Consider the following 14,452-nt stretch of genomic DNA (forward strand, 5'->3'; position numbering starts at 1 on the left):
CTGTCTTTGCCCAGGGGGAAGGGAATGGAAGTTTCATGAGGCTCCGTGAAGGCTGAAGGAGCTTCACATCTCAGTGGACTGGGAGCTGCCCAAGGATGCACAAGGGATAAGCGACTGTTCATGAATATCAATGTCCCAAAATCCTTCCTGGTGGGTCAGAGACACCTGGTCTAGGAAAAGATCAATAAGTGAACAAAGAATGAGGAGCTAATTACCATTGAATGTGGAGGGATCAATCACCAATAGGTAACCGATCTGTGTAACTTGGGACCAATGGACATCGAACCAATGAACTTCTCTGGGCTTTGACTGTGAAAAATCCAGTCAAGAGTTCTGTGTGAGGGAATGATTTTCTCTGCATAGCCTGGAATACCATATGCGTGAATCTTTCCTGTGGTTTCCACTTGTTCAGGAACTCAGGAAGGCTTTCTTAAATTTCCTTCCTTGTCACCCTACCCCTTATGCTGCTGCTCACAGAAATCTTCCAATTTCCTCAGTTCAGAACCCAGATGGCCAGCCGGGCAGAGACCTCTTGCAAGCCCCTGGACTGGCCATCAACTCAACATGAGAAAAGCTGAGCAGGTTTGCACAGGAGACCTGACACATCAAGGAAACACCAAGAACACCACCAGGAAATCCTGCCCTGCCACTTCTCATTATGCCAGCGCTTCCCAGCCAAGTTAAAGCCTCATCCAGAGCTCCCTTTCCAGAGGCTGAGAATCCTTCACACCCATTGACATCAAGGGCACTCAGCTCCTCCAAATCAGGCTTTGCTTCTTCGGAGTTACCCAAGGAGCCTTTTGTAGGAGAAGGATTGCACTTGAAAATAACAATGGAACGTGTATTGGATTGGGGAGATGCTGGGAGCAGCTCCTCTTCAGCTCAGGCAAAACACCCTGGGGCTAAGATTTTCACTCCAGATCCTATTCCTGATCCCTCTCCATGAAATGCATCCCCCTTCCAGGAACGAGCCTTGTGTTTCTGGCAGGATAAATAGATTGGACAAGGCACTTCCAGGCTGTTATATTTCATATGACTCTTTAAATATAAAAAGGGTCCACAGAGAGAAACTATAGGACAAAAGTGTCAAGAAGGGGAAATTACACAAAGTAGCTGTTAAATCAGTAAATAAAGGATGTTCAAGCCATATAAAAATATAAGAGAGCAGAAAAATGGCGATAAAGCCATCTAAAAAATAAACCACCTTGTCCAGAAAAGGGAGTCCCGGTGATGCCCATCCCTGTCCTCTCCATGGAGGAAATCCCCGTTATCCCAAGGTGGATAATTGACACTACAATTGCATCTCCAGGACTCAGACTGCACTCATCCAGCCAGCCTGGCTTGTACAGAAATGGATTGGAGCTGAACATTCCTGTCCCTTCAGGATTCTGCTGCGTGTGCCTGTTTGGGATAAAATCAAACAACGCCACGGTCTGAGGGCCTGGCACTGCTGACCCCTGAAGCAGCCATTTAGCAGAAACCACAGGCAAAAGCAAAAATAAAAGTAATTTATTTAATTTTGAGCTTGCAGGGTGCTAAATAAGCTCTAAGGGCAACAATTAATTGCAGTGGCTGCAGTTCCTGCCAAGCAGGGAGAACCCCACCTTTCCTTCTCCTCCAAATTCCCTTGTTTGCATGGCAATGTCAGCGTTTTCCCACTTGGAAACCCAAGGCAGGGAGCTCTGTCTGGGCTGGGAGCTGGGATGATTACGGGATAATTCGTGTTTGCCAGAGCAGACAAAATCAATTGCAATTGTTTAGGTACCGGGTGCGTTTAATGGAGGTGAAAAGGTATTTTTGCTGGACTTTTCCAGCATGTTTTTTTTAATCCCAGTGAGGTATGGGGTAGACTGACAAATCCCTTAGGAACTGTACATCTCTCCTCTCCCAGGGGGGATGCAGGGAGCTGCTGGATCTGCTGCAGGTGAAGCCAAACTGGGTTTGGAAAACACCTAAAAACCACCAGTGAAGGCCCAAAACAATCTGAGAGAGAGAGAAAAATTGATCGGTTCAGGAAGTCAATCGAATTCTCCGTTATAACAGATTAAATACAGAATTACTCAATTAACTTCAGATTAATTATGCGTTTCAGGTAAACATGGTGACCACCATCTTTGCTAACAGGAGACACTGACTCTGAGGGGTCACACAGGCTCTGAAATCCCAAATCATTCCTTTTCCACACATCCCAAACCTCCCCCATTGCCAGGATACACAATTCCTGACTCCTGTCCAGTGCTGAGGGTTCCACAGATCTTTTCCCAAGAGCTCTGCATTCCCAGGGAGGGCTGGGGAGTGGAAAACAAGTCCATCCTTGTTCAAGTTTTAGCTACAAACCAGGTAAACTTTAATTTTTCCGCTCTGCTTGAAACTGGAAATGTGGATAGAGAATGGAATCAAATCAGGGGGACATCCAGCAAGAAGAGGTGGGAGGATTTAGCCTCAGAAAGAGAAGGATCGGTGGAATCTCATCCAAGCAGCTGCTCAGAAGGAGCAGAGAGGTCCAAGCCAGAGCCCCTGAGCTGCCCAGAGCCAGGTCCGTAGGTGATGGGCTCACACTGAAACCTGGAAATGGTTTTTAAACTTAAATAAAAGGTTTTTATTGTGAGGGAGCTCAACCAAAAATGGAGAATCCATTTCTTGAAATATTCAGGAGTCAGGAGGACACTGCCCTGGGCTCCTGCCCCTGCCTGGATTGGGCATGGAATGCTCCAGCCCCACACATTCCCATGGAGTTCCAGGTGCAGAGCTGGGAATCAGCCCCACACAGTTCCCATGGAATTCCAGGTGCAGCTCTGTCTTTGGGAATCAGCCCCAGACATTACCATGGAGTTCCAGGTGCAGAGCTGGGAATCAGTCCCAGACATTCCCATGGAATGTTCAGGTGCAGATCTGGGAATCAGCCCCAGACATTCCCATGGAGTTGCAGGTGCAGAGCTGGGAATCAGTCCCAGACATTCCCATGGAATGTTCAGGTGCAGAGTTGGGAATCAGCCCCAGACATTCCCATGGAATTCCAGGTTCAGAGTTGGGAATCAGCCCCAGGCATTCCCATGGCATGTTCAGGTGCAGAGCTGGGAATCAGTCCCAGACATTCCCATGGAATGTTCAGGTGCAGATCTAGGAATCAGCCCCAGACATTCCCATGGAGTTGCAGGTGCAGAGCTGGGAATCCGTCCCAGACATTCCCATGGAATTCCAGGTGCAGAGTTGGGAATCAGCCCCAGACATTCCCATGGAGTTGCAGGTGCAGAGCTGGGAATCCGTCCCAGACATTCCCATGGAATGTTCAGGTGCAGAGCTGGGAATCAGCCCCAGACATTCCCATGGAGTTGCAGGTGCAGAGTTGGGAATCAGCCCCAGACATTCCCATGGAATTCCAGGTTCAGAGTTGGGAATCAGCCCCAGGCATTCCCATGGAATGTTCAGGTGCAGAGCTGGGAATCAGCCCCAGACATTCCCATGGAGTTGCAGGTGCAGAGTTGGGAATCAGCCCCAGACATTCCCATGGAATTCCAGGTTCAGAGTTGGGAATCAGCCCCAGACATTCCCATGGAATTCCAGGTTCAGAGTTGGGAATCAGCCCCAGGCATTCCCATGGAATGTTCAGGTGCAGAGCTGGGAATCAGCCCCAGACATTCCCATGGAGTTGCAGGTGCAGAGTTGGGAATCAGCCCCAGACATTCCCATGGAATTCCAGGTTCAGAGTTGGGAATCAGCCCCAGACATTCCCATGGAATTCCAGGTTCAGAGTTGGGAATCAGCCCCACACATTCCCATGGAGTTCCAGGTGCAGCTCTGCCTTCAGGAATCTCTCATCATACAAATATGCAGATAATGAAGGAGCTGGAGATGCCTGAGGAAGGGCAGCTGATAAAAGTTCCTCAGTAATGTGTCTTGGGTTAATTATTGATGGGGATGCTTGATGGTCTCATTAGCGGGTCAGCCATGACCTCTGGGCAGTGCCTTCATCTTTCCAGATTAATAAATTATTGGGACACAAACAACTCTGGCAATTACTTCTTTAGGGCCACAGAAATATCTGTTTTTTTAGCTGAGGAGAAAGGTTGATTTTAACACAAGCAAATGTCCTTTAGAAACAGACTGTATTAATACTCAAGAGGCCAATTACTCATTTTCAGTCATTTTTTAAAATCCTGGTTTCTGCTTTATAAGACCTGGGCAAGTTGTGAGGGGTTATCTTGACTGAGGCCCTTTCAATGGTGTGCATGAAATGTGTAAAGGGCATTTTAACATGCAAGAAATCTTTTCAGACTGTTGGAAAATGTACCAGGCACTGCCTATTTTTAATTCTAACTAGATAAATGAAAATATTTTCTTATTTATCTGCAGAACTCCTCCATTCTATGCAAGTACAGGCTCTCCAAGGACAGGTAGATTACAGGACATCCCATCCTGGCAGATTTTTGTCCAGCTCATCATTTGGGATTAAATTTTCCCATGGAATGAAAATGATCCAAGATTATTCTCATCAAGAAAGGCCTTAAGGGGAAAAAAACCCACAAGGATCCACTATAGGAAATTATCCATAAATACTGAATATTGATATTCACTTGTGATTATGAACACTCTAAAAACGCTGAACTACACTTACATGGGAAAAAAAAAAAAAGGAAATAATGGATGGGAAAACACACCGTGAAAAATAAAATCGCTCAGCAGACAGCGTGGGATGAACCTGGAAATTCAGATTCTATTTCTGGCTGTGTTCTGACAAATCCCCTCCCCTGTCTGTTCTCACCTTCCCAGCCTCCTGCTGGCACCAGGATTTTCCCTTGTTGGGCCTGGGTTTGGGTTCTGGCAGGGTGGGAACCACAGCTGTGCAGGGAAGAACCTTGGGAGATGTTCCCCAGCAGGAAGAAGTGGCCCCGTGGCCTTTCTGGCCCCTAGAAATGCTGATTTATCAGTGAAATCCTTGCATTTAATCAAAGCAGATAAAGAATCATAGTCAGAAATGTCTAACCTGGGTCCTCTTCTCACATGGAACTAAATCCAGCACCACTGCAGAAAAAAAAATCCAGGAAAAAATCTCTTTGAGAGCGAACAAAATCCAGTAAGTAATGTTTCCTCACATTTATAAAAATTTCTATTTATTCTATTAAGAAGACAGCTTTAGTCTATTACTGAAGTGCAATTACAGGTGCTCTAGAGCCTGTGATAAGGAAATATTTCCTGTTACCACATTTATTTACATGAGAGGTTGGATGTGCCCTTCACAACTGCAATATGTTTGATGGGCTTTTCATAAAATCAAATGTAGAACTTTGTCTTTATCTCCATCAGCTCTGCACACACTGGAAAAGTTCCTCAGGACCTGCTCTGGTCTCTCCCACACAAATCTTTCCAGGGACTCACTTTTTTCTCTGTGTTATCTCCTAATTGTCCCACAACTATGGCAAAATTTGCTTCAGCTCTTTCATTTTTGACAATAATGATGAAGAATCTCTTTTGAGCTTTCAAATGCAGTCCCAGATCAATGCTCCAGAACTTTGAGGTGATTCCTTGCATCCCTCCACACAACTCTTCCAATAAATTTGAACAGTTCCCTCACCCTAATAACTGAGTAAGAGAGAAAATGGGCACCCGGACTGCGGCATCATCAAAGATTAGGACAAATCATGGAATCATGGAATGGTTTGGGTTGGAAGGTCCTGAAATCCCATTTGGTGCCACCCCATCCCATGGCAGGGACACCTCCCACTGTCCCAGGGTCCAACCTGGCCTTGGGCACTTGCAGGGATCCAGGGGTAGCCACAGCTGCTCTGAATTCTTTGCTTATATCTGCCTTAGCTCAATGGAGCAGGGATTTATGGATTTCAAACCCACTTTTATTTGAGAAGGTCCTGATGCAAACCTGCTGGTGTTCAGCTCCTTGGGCTGCACCAACACAAACATTGGTTTAGGTGCTATCCTGCACCTCGGAACCTCTCACAGAACCCAAGGAGCAGCTCAAGCTGCATTTCCTCCCCAGCTCCCTCCCTGGAGATCCCAAAGCTGTACTCAGGGAGCCCTGCAGCTCAGTGTTTGTCAGCAGGTCCTGCACATTACTTTCCTTTGGTTCCCCACTCAGCAAATTAAACTCTGCTTTCCTTCACTTCTGGTTAAACTGAAGCCAATCCGAGGCCGTTCCCACGTGGTGCTGCCCCAGGAGGGTGGTCCTGGCTTGTTGGAGCAGTGGGAATGGCAGGGAAGTAGGGAATGGCTTTTGCTTCTCACAGCAGTGCAGAGTTATCCATCCTCCTGCTGCTACAACCACAGACATCTCCTTACTGCACCACAACACAGACAAAACCCCATCTAAAAACCAATTGGTTCCTTCCTAGCACTCCGTGAAACCTCTGCAAGTTGGTAAAACAGAAATGGATTACAAGAGGCCATACAGAGAGTCAATATTTCCCTCCCATCCCACACAGCTCCCAGAGCACGAGATTTCTTAGGGCATGGCTGTAAAAAAACCAGCAAGAGACACTCGGGTTACATCAGCCTCACACCAGCCATGAACTAGGTCCTGGCAGGACTCACAGGGTCACACCAGCTCAGCAGTGGGTCTGGATTAATTAGGTTTGCTGAGAGACAGAACTAATTAACTCGTGCACAATGCGGACACAGCTTCAGGAAACTGAAGCCAACATGGTAAAATATTTGGGAGGGACTCATGGGTCTGTCTTGGTGTTAAAAGGTCAGTGATGGCAAATCCCGGCGGGTGGGGAAAGAGAAGAAGTGGCCCCAGAACAATTAATTCTGCAGATAACAGCGGCATTGGCTCAGGTAGGGAATTGTAATTCCGGACATCAGAATTGCAGGCGGCTGCAGCCTCGCCTCTCCTTCCTCCCTCACCTCCCTGCCCGCTCCTGCTGCTGGGCGAGGCTCAGAGCTGCTTGGCTGGACACATGAAAGCTTCATTTACATGCCTGGAGCAGCTGGAGTGGAATTAATATTGGGCTCATTATCTCAGCTTAGGATGGAGAAGCCCCCGGGTTTGCAGTGCATACTGATGCAAGACAGAGAGGGGGAAAAGACAAAAAAAAGCTGCTGCTCTCACAGGGGAAAGAGCTGAGGAACTCCCAGAAAGGAGAGAGTTAATCTGGAGTAGTCCCCTGGAAGTTAATAACACCTAATGCCATTTATTAAAGGAAGGTGTTGGAGCTCACAGCCCACGCCATAGTGCTTTTAATTAAAAGGTGGAATAAAAGTGAAATCATTTATCCAAATCACCCTGCTTAAAGTTAGGGCCCAGTTTCGAAATATCCATTTCCATACATCCCCAGCCTGGGCATTAGCAATTCCAAGATTTAAAAATTCAAGAGACTATTATAAAAAGGATTTATTTGCTCTGATGTTTAATGAGGTGGCAGGATTCAGCCAGGTCAGCTGTGACAAACTTGTCCCGCAGCCACATGGAACCAAATCGCTGTCCTGGGGCAGGGCTTTAAAGACAGCAGGGAGTTTGGATATCCAGAAAGTGATGGAATATCAGGAAACTTCTCCACAAAGTCAGGGAGGGGATTCTGCCCTGCTCAGGTGGGACCTCACCTGCAGAGCTGCCCCAGCCCTGGGGCCCAGCACAGGGAGGAGCTGGAGCTGCTGGAACCAGAGGAGGCACAAGGATGAGCAGAGGGATGGAGCAGCTCTGCTGGGAGAAATGGCTGGGAGAGCTGGGATTGTTCTGATCCCTGAGGATTTCAGCTTTTCTTTTTTCCATCCATTTGTAGCCCTGCAGTTCTTCAGTGTAGAACTCTAAACTCCATTCCCAGTGTGAGCTGCTGCTTCCCCATTTTGGGCACACACAACAATTCCTCTCCAGGCTGGCAGCCAAGGACACCTCACTGCCTCAGGCCTGAGAGATGGAAACTAAAGTGACTGGGGGAGCAAACTTGGGGTAAATGACTTCATTAGCTGAAGCTGTAATTGGGAGATTAACCCCAAATGGACCAAACTTATAAAAGTGTGAAACCCCGTGACCTATTTGGACCTATTGTCCATTTTTGGGTGTAGCCCCTGGGGGCTTTGTCTGCCCTAAATGTACCTGAAGGCCCTTTAATAAATAGAACTGCTTTTTATTCCCTTAATTCTGTCTGGCCTCTGTTTTTAGGTAGCTCAAAAGGCACCAGTTCAGCTGGAAGAAGAAAAGCTTCAAGATGACCAAACTGTGCCTTCCAAGGAGACAGGAAAGATGGAGAGAGATTTTGAACAAGGGTCTTGAGTGACAGGACACAGGGAATGGCTTCAAACTGCAAGAGGGCAGGGCTGGATGGGATATTGGGAAGGAATTCCTCCCTGTGAGTCTGGTGAGGAGCTGGGATGCAATTCCCAGAGAAGATGTGGCTGCTCCTGGATCCCTGGAAGTGTCCAAGGCCAGGCTGGAGCAGTCTGGGACAGTGGAACGATAGAGGAGGGGTTTTATGGTCCCTTCCAACCCAACCCAGTCTGGAATTCTCTGATGGCAGACAGGAGGGGAGTGCTTTCCTTCCGGATCCCCCAAGTCAGTCCCTCCCTGATTCCCATGGATCCAGCCCAATCCCATCAGTATGCTGTGAAACATGGAACATAACAGGATTTAAAGCTGGCTCCACAATGAAGAACTGGACCAATTGTTTAGTGATTGATGAGGGAAATGTCAGGTGAATTATTTGCCAAATGATACTGGTCCATCTGTTGCAGAATTTCACATGCAATGACAGAAAGAAATTAATTATCTCTCGTTCTGGATAGAAACATTCTGAATTGTGAATCTCAGCTCTCTTCATTAACAAGTCCAGCATCATTATCTCCATCATCCAAGTGCAAAAATGGAAGCACCAGTGGGAGTGGAGTCACAAGAGAGGAGGAGCCTAAATCCACAGAAAGTGACCCAAAACTCACTCCTTTCCCAGAGGCTGTGAATCACAGAGGGACCTTCCCATCTCCAGGTGACTGCCCTGAGATTCAGTGATATGAGTGCCCCAAAATTCCCTGGGCACCCAGCAGAGCCTGCAGAATCCAGGACTGGGTGTCCCCTCCCTCCCTCCCTCCACAGCTCTGCCTTGACCACTGATTTTTCATGCAACTCCAGCGGCCTCAATTCCCAATTCCACTGGTGTGTTACATCAAAGGCAGCTGGATTTAACACCATTCAGATTTCAGGAACATTGGAACTGCAGCTTTTAATACTTTTTTGCCTCAAAGTTAACTCTCTGCTCGTCCCCATCTACTTCGAGAGGATACCAAGCACACAAAGTTTTCCACTACATTTCACACCACGTTCCCCCAAAATATGGATCTTCCAATCCCTTCATCTACTGGGATTTCTCAAACTAAGGATGTTTTGACATTAGGGGAAAAAAAAAATCTTGCAACAGCAGGAGCATCCATGTGGCACAAGGTGTCACAATCTGGATGGTGCCACATATTGACAGTAACTGAGAGGTGACAAGAGGTAAAATATAAACATTTAACCTCTTTTTAGTTTAGTCTGGGAATGAAAATTTCATCCCGAGCCACATTCTGCCCCTATTTTCAGTTCAAACCACATTTTACCCCTGACATTTCACACAGGGAGGGATTTCCTCATCTCTGTGCAACACTTGGGTTTAGAGATCTTTACATTCAGGATTCTCCAGGTTGTCTCAGCCAAATTCCTTTGCTGTATTTCACATTTCTACACAAATAAACCCCCCAAAGCAACAACTTGACCTATTATAACCCAACTCCACTCACTCCTCATTTTTAATTCATCTTTCTCCTTTGACTCCAGAAGACAATCCTCCTTTACAGGCCATGAAAAATTCAGGAGATGTAGAGAGGGGAGATTGAGAGCAGCCCAGTAAAGAATGATTTGGCAAAGTCAGGGTTTCGTCCAGGCTTGAGGATGTCACCAGGCAGGTCTACAAATGCTGAGTGAGTCGAGTATAAATCACTGGAGAGAGAAGATTTCAGGTAAGAGATTTGCAGCTCCTGGGAGGGGGCTGGGGCAGCTCCAGGTGTAGGGAAAAGCTGGGAATTGCTGAGGTAGATTCACTGAAGAGAACAAATCAACCTGATCACCTCAGTCTCTGCCAGCTCTCCCGAGGAAGAGAAGAACTCTAAATCAGCTGCAAGCTGGGCCCTCTAAGCCTGCTCAGGGGCTTAAGGCTAAGAATACTTTGGGTTTTGGTTAAGCCTGTCCCAAAAGCCTTCTCAGAAAATGATGGAACTAATGAACTTCTAGAAAAATCTAGAAATTTGTTTCAAATCGTACAGGCATGGCCAGAAGGTTTATTCCGAACCCAGACAAAAAAATATCAGACAAACTAATGTGACAATTAACATCAGATGAAATAAATCTCATCACTGAAGGGGAAGATGTCAGAAAAAGGGCAGTTCAAGAATTTAAAGATTTGATCATGCGGTCTGGAAAGCTTTTACTTTACCAGGAGTAAAGATGAACTCTTAAACCCTCAGACTAAACACCAGCTTGTCCTGCTGCTGATGCTGCCCCTTACCAGCACATCTCCACAACACCCACTCACATCCAAAGCCTTATCAGAGCTGCCGAAAGGGGAAACCCGCAGCCAGGCCAGGCAGGAGCAGTCTGCAGGCACCATCTGCCACCCAGCTCCTGCCACAAACCCATCTGCTCCTCAGTCCCCTTCCCCAGCCTGGGCTGGCCACAAAGGTCAAGTGACATCATCTGCTGTCCCTGGGTCAGGTGAGTGTCCTGGACAGCAAAGATGCCCAGCTGGGAAATCACCTGTGACAGGTGTGGGTCAGGCAAGCTGCATCAATTCAGAAATATTTCTGTGCAGTAGAAATTAAAGGTCTGTAGTGATTTGGGCGATGCTGCCGGCCCTGGTGCACAGAGGAGGATTCGGGTTTGGTTCGGTTCCCTCTGTTGAGTGGAGAAAGTGATGAGCAAAGGCACGAGGGAAAGACAGGAAGAGCAGCAAGGGAGGAGGTGAGGGAGGGAGGAATGGCACTGTCTGGTCCTGAAATATTGAATCCAGGAGATGTAGCAGCACTGACAAAATACTGCTTTTGTCAACTTAGCTCACATCATCTGAGCAGCTCGGGGAGCGGTGCCAGCACAGAAAGTTTTGCTGGCATATGCTGAGGTTCTACAGGGAGGAGCTGCCAGCACGGCTTTGCAGAAATCATTATAAAAGCAAAGATGAGGCTCTGCTACCCTTCAGCTCCTGCTGGGGAGAGCTCACATATGTTCTCCCTGCTCCTTTCCCCATTACCTCCCAACACAGTCCTGCAGCGAGGCAAGGGGCTGAGGAAAAGCTGAAGGAAGTTTGGTGTTTCCATCCCAAATGCTGGGTGCAAATGGGATTTAGCAGCAGCGCCCAGGGATTACAGAGCAGTGAGGGAACCGCAGGCACTCCCAGTCTCCAGCAGTAGCTGAGCATCACTAAAACCCTTTCCAGGTGAGTAACTCGATGAGGAAATCTGGTTCCTCCCAACATCCTCAGAGCAAGGCAGGGGCACACGGGACAGTCCCCTCATTAATAATACCCCAAGTTATCACCTCTTCCCATCCCACAAGTTTATTGGAATAATTATATTTTGAAATATATTTAATAAAACATAACCCTCAAAACCAAGATAGGACGATTGCTACATTCTTACCCATTTTTCCCCCCCCCAGAAATCATACAAATCTGTGCATCAGTGCAGGGAACCCCAGCAGTTGGAAGAGCTGGGTGAGGTGCAGAGCGTGAGAGGTGCTGCGTGTTAAACAAACCCCGTTTGATTTCCAGAGCAGGGCACAGGGAGCAGACGAGCAGAGCTCTTTGTTTATGAACTAATCCTGTCGCTGGTAATAGGATTAGCAGCAAGAACAGATGCAAAGCAATTCCTGGTGCCTCTCTCCCAGCCCCAGAGCTGTGCAGAGCTGCTCCTGTGCAGTGCCCAGCAGGTGAATGGATGTCTGCAGTTACCTGCAGCACAAAGGATCTCTCTATTTCCAGTGCCCAGCCTGCTCTCAGCACATTTCCAGTGGGACAAAGCAGCTGCAGGCATTGTCACATGACAATGGCACAAGCACAACACTGAAATGTTCCCTAAGAATGCTGCTATTTTTTTATTTTTTTTACAAAGGAAGCATATTGTGAAAGTATTTTTGGTTTGTCGCTGGAGATGATGATAGCCCTGCAGGCTGCTTAAACCTGCAGACATTTCCATCAGGGCAGGTTTAAGTAACCTGCTGCAGCCTGCTCCCTAAAACCCACCTGCTCCACCAGCAGAGCTCCCAAATACATTTCAAGGAAGCTACAGCCACAAAGGAGAGAAATCACGGGTTCCAGAGATCTGTTTTCACCTCCTGCACAGCCACATGAGTGGAGACCTGCCCAGCTCTCCCCCTCCAAAGCCCCACTCCTCTGCTATCGATTTAATCACCATTTAATTACCTGACACCCAGCCTGTGGTCTCTGACTGCACAGCGCTGACACGGGGCTTTAATCAGGAAATGTGGCAGGGCCAAAAGCAGGAACTGATTCCAGAGCAGCTGCAGAGGCACCGAGAGCTTTGCCTCAACTTTTGTGGCACCAGAGATCCTGGCACTGCTGGCCCCTGGTGCAGGAAGGGGACCCTGAGCTCCACAGGTGTCCCACACAAAGGTCAGACTCCAGCTCTCCTCATCAAGAACAAGAACCCGTGGGTCAAGTTCCCTGCTCAAGGAGTCTGGAATGGCTCCAGTCCCTACACCAGATTTCCACACTCACTTCCAAGACCAGACTATCCCAAATATATTCTGAACTGTCCAGCTGATGCTGGAATTGCCTTCCCGTGGAAGGTGTGAAGAAGCAAAGCCCAGCAGTGCCAGCCTGGTGTTGCTGCAGCAGCATCCTGGAGTTCCAGCTGGAAAACTCCAGTTAGAAATTTAGAAGAATTAAATCTGAACTGCATGTGTCGCTAAAACCACTAAAAGGAAGGAGCATAGAGCTGGAAGAGGAATTTCTTTTGGATAATCCACATTCTGATAAAAAAAAAATATCCTTCCAGTTTTGCCATCGGCCAGGAAGAGGGTGCAGAAAGAAACATTAATTTTGGTTCTTTAATTGAATCTCCTTTTTCACACCACAATGCCTGAGGAGGGCGAGGCAGCCAGACACTCTGTCAAGGAGTGGAAATTGAGGTCAAGTTATCTCACAGGGAATTTGAGTTTTCATAGACAAATCCTGTAAATTGGAATCACAAATTCAAATTATTATCCCCATTTTCACAACAGAAGTAATAAATAATATTTGGTGTTTCCAGCATGCTCCTCAGTGAGCAAGCTCTGTGACACATTCAATGAATTTTAATTAATTAAGCCTTCCATGGGTAGAGTATTACACAGATTTTATGACTTCAGATTGACCATTGCTAATTACATTAAAGAACCTCCTGGAGGACCTCTCTGAAGTCCAAGGCCAGGGTGCTCTGGACTGTGCACAGGGCAATAAGTGACAGAGCTTGAAGAATCTGGAATTTAAATGTAAATAAAAGAGAACGTCCCTCCCCAGCATTCCCCTTTTCTGGAGATGGAGAACTGATGTTACAAAATCATGGGATCAACAGGGTTGGAAAAGACCTCCAAGAGCATCCTCTGACCAGATCCCACCTAAATGAAATCATCATCACCAAGTGCCACATCCACTCACTTTTGAACATCTCCAAGACCTGGGTCTCCACCTCTGCCCTGGGCAGCCCCTTCCAGTGATGAAATTTTCCCTAAAATCCAACCTGAACTTGCCTTCGTGTAACTTGAGGCCATTTCTCCTTGTCCTAGAGGGGAAAAAAAGATGGCAGGATTCCAGAAAAAAAACATAAATTTTCATGCAAAGAGCAGAAATTTGAGTTTCTAACTCAGCATTTAGGACTGTAACAACTCAGAATTCCAAATGTGCTCAGCAAACACTGAATTCCATCAACACCAAGGGCTTGTCAGTCCTGGAAAATGAGGCCATGCATTCCTGTGGAAGTTTTATTTTTCCATTTTCCTCACCCAAACACCAGCTCTGAGTCCAGGCACTGCCTGTGGGGACAGTCTGGGGGGACAGCGTTGATCCCCCACCTCTCTTGCCTCAGACTCAGCCTCCAAAGATGGATTTAATGCCTCTTATTTCAGATTTTCCAACACTCTGGAGCTGCTCAGATGGCGCCAGCAAGGGCTGCCCCACTTCAAATTCACCCACAACCCAAACTGAGGAACAAACAACACACGACGGAGAATTTTCATCTGTAGAACTCTGGCACAGCCTGGTCATTCCCCTCCTGTGGAGCCCCCTTTAAAATTCCTATAATTTTGTTTAAAAGCATGAGCTTTGTGGGGAGTTGGCTTCTCCTGCACTGGGATTCTTTGATTCAGAGCTGAGTTTTATTCTCTGGAGGGATGCCACACGTGTTCATTTTTCAGTCATTAATTTCTGCTAACTGTTCAATCTCTGCAAGATCAAAGGTAGTTTTGCTATTTAGGTCAGCCATATTT

The sequence above is a fragment of the Cinclus cinclus genome, chromosome 29 (assembly GCF_963662255.1).
Source record: "Cinclus cinclus chromosome 29, bCinCin1.1, whole genome shotgun sequence".
NCBI classification, from domain to species: Eukaryota; Metazoa; Chordata; class Aves; order Passeriformes; family Cinclidae; genus Cinclus; species Cinclus cinclus.